The following is a 2,976-nucleotide window of genomic DNA, read 5'->3' on the forward strand; positions in this document are numbered from 1 at the left end:
ATTAGACAATATTTTGCTGAGTGTGTTATTGTGCTGATATCTTGGACTACCGTGGACAGCTGACTCCTGAATTTTTTGATATTCTTCATATTCTGTGTGGTCAGTTCACAGCAGTAATATAAATTAATAATTTCCAACAAGTTTTATGGGCATTTTTACCTTTAAGACATTTTTTTCTAAAAGTGTGCACCATCTTTTGAGTCAAATTCTTGCATTTGGGTTGTTACCAAGCAAATTAAATCAGTATCAACAAAATGTATCTTTGCAATGATAAACACAGAAGCTGCATTAGAAATGTCATTTAGATGCATTTACACAGTTTAATGCAGCTCTGAGGGACATTAAATACTTTAACCTGCAATTACAAATGCATAAATAATGTTTTGACATTTAAAAAATAAAACATTGAAAACTGATGTTTGAAATTATTTTAAAAATGAAAAGGCATCAAGTCACTGTTAATAAGTGAGTCATTGCGTTTGAACCCAATCATTTAAACGGGGTAATTCATTCAGGGACAAAACAGAGTCCTGTTGCTCAGAGACGCAAAACAGCACTGTGGTTGTGTTTGAAATGATTTTTGTTGGAGAAATGGAGCAAAAACAGGAAATATGGTGTCTAAAACTTGTCTCTTAATATTAACTACTTGTTTATTGAACTGTTGTATAAAATCAATATCACATTTGTAATCATGCTTACTTTTGGAGAAAAAAAACGGCACTCTTCGTGTGATATTAACTATAAGAAACGATATAAATTTTCTGCCCCATATCTTAAATTATGTGATAATTCTAAACAGGGGCATACATTTCATCTAACAGTTGGGGAGTGGGGGGGACAATAAACATAAAATTTCACAAGAGTGATTTTTGAAGGGGACACAAATAATACAGCTAAAATTGTACTAGTAAGGATATGTAAACACAGAGGAAAGCCTTACTACTATTAGTGCAGCAGGGAGACCATGCCAAATTAGACAACGTCAAGCTGTTGTGGTCACGCAGAGACAGCGCTCGTGTCCGTTGTATCCGTCACAGTGTTGCCAAGTCTGCGGTTTTCCCGTGGAATTGAGCTACTTTATCACTGTTGCCGCGGGTTGTTTTTCCATGTCCGCGGGTTGAAGTGACCCCAATAACGTGTATTTTAGCCCCCGGAACACTATTTTTACTGGGGGACCCCCTCAAAACTCGGATAGTTTGGGGAGCAATTGGGAGTTTTTTGTTGTAAAAAACCTGGCAACCCTTTCTGTCAAGCAGGTAATTATTGCTAACATAGCGACTCATCGAAAAATACATTGGCATCATCTGTATTAAAGATAAAATAATCACTTCATCCGATGTTTAAGTGAATAAAATAGCCTTGACAGCCTTACTTGCTGGAGTTCCACAACTATTGACTTTGTTCTCTCTCACCGGACTCGTGTGCATGTAGGTGATGTAAAATAAGAAAGCAGGCATTTGGATCAAAGCACTGTGAGGCAAGGGAGGGGAGACTCAAAATGTTTCTAAACTTAAAATGCATTTTTGCCCCGTTTGTGTTGTTTTACTACTTACACAATTATTTAAAGTGTAAAACATTGTTATTTACAATACACAGCCTGGTTTTTAATAATATTTTTAGGGGGGACAACCCTCAGATGGGGGGGGTCCTTTCCCCCCCGGGATTTCTGCCTATGATAATATCAATAATATCAAATCGCACATCGTTAAAACAACAATTACGATATTTTTGGAGACCATAAATATTGCACACCCCTATGTTTAGATTTTTATAATGCATTGTCTTCTTATCGATCCACCAGTTCACATTTAAAGCTCTGCGTGTTTGCAGGGTAAAAACATGGGTCGATTTTCGCATTCGTCTGAACTCTGAACAAAACAAGTTTTATTGAAAATGCTCATTCATTCTCTGACAGCAGGTGGAGCGTTTGGTAGAAATATAACTGTTTCCCCGGTAACGGCAGAACACAAAGCAGCGCAGCACCGGACTTTGAATGTGCAGCGCTCGTGTTTATTCAATGAAATCATAATGTTAGCCTTTTGAAGTTTAATCGTCACATTCAGCCATATCGCAATTCTGGTCTTTCCATCCCCAAATTTAAGACCTCTTGAAATCATAATTAAGACTTTCTTGTACAATTTAAGACTTTTTAAGGCCTAAATTTGATACAACTAAATTTAAGACATTTTAAGACTTTTGAAGACCCCGCGGAAACCCTGCTCTCACTGTAAAAAAAAGATGAATCATGGGTCTTGTAATTTTCATTAAAAAAATTAAGGTGATAATTAAAAATAGTGTGTATATTGCTTTGTTCAATCAGCAGTAGCTTTGCTACATAACCTATTTGGCTGTATACAGTCTTTTAATTGTACAAATTAACTCAAAGTCAAATACAAACAGGCCTTACTCAAAATCACGGACTTTTGAGAATCAACTTAAAACAAATAAGCACATTTCACTAATAATATTAAAATCATTGTGCCATAGATTAAATAATTTATGAGATTTTACATTATTTATTCAGTTAGATTCCATAAAAAAAAAAATCAAGACTACTCAAAAATATTGTGTAATATTGTTACTAAAGCAATAAGCCCCGTGAAGCCGTGGTTTACGGTGAATTTTTAACAGCTAAGGGGTGTTGTTAAGCACAACGCGTAACCCCCTTAGCTGTTATAAATTCACTGTAAACCACGGCTTCACGGGGCTTATTGCTTTTATAAAATGGTTATTCCATATACGTAGTAAGGTTATCGATACAAAATCAATGCACATGATGCGTTAATAATCACTAGAAATTGCTGCAAATTAGGGATGTAACGATTAACCGCGAGCCGGCTGAAAATCGATTCAAATATGTGACGATTCAAATCAGTTGAGATGCTAAACAAATCGCGATTCAATTAGTGGTAGGAGTTTATATGAATGCATGTCTGAGGGGAACTTACTGTCTTTAGAAAAGTTTAGATGGTATTT

The 2,976-nt window shown here is 35.8% G+C and overlaps 1 pseudogene; it reads right to left on the minus strand.

Moving 5' to 3' along the window:
- The window catches only part of LOC107751317 (radical S-adenosyl methionine domain-containing protein 1, mitochondrial-like), a 7,017-nt pseudogene that overhangs the window by 948 nt on the left and 3,093 nt on the right, over nt 1-2,976 (minus strand).

The sequence above is a fragment of the Sinocyclocheilus rhinocerous genome, unplaced genomic scaffold (assembly GCF_001515625.1).
Source record: "Sinocyclocheilus rhinocerous isolate Xijiao unplaced genomic scaffold, SAMN03320098_v1.1 scaffold2970, whole genome shotgun sequence".
NCBI classification, from domain to species: domain Eukaryota; kingdom Metazoa; phylum Chordata; class Actinopteri; order Cypriniformes; family Cyprinidae; genus Sinocyclocheilus; species Sinocyclocheilus rhinocerous.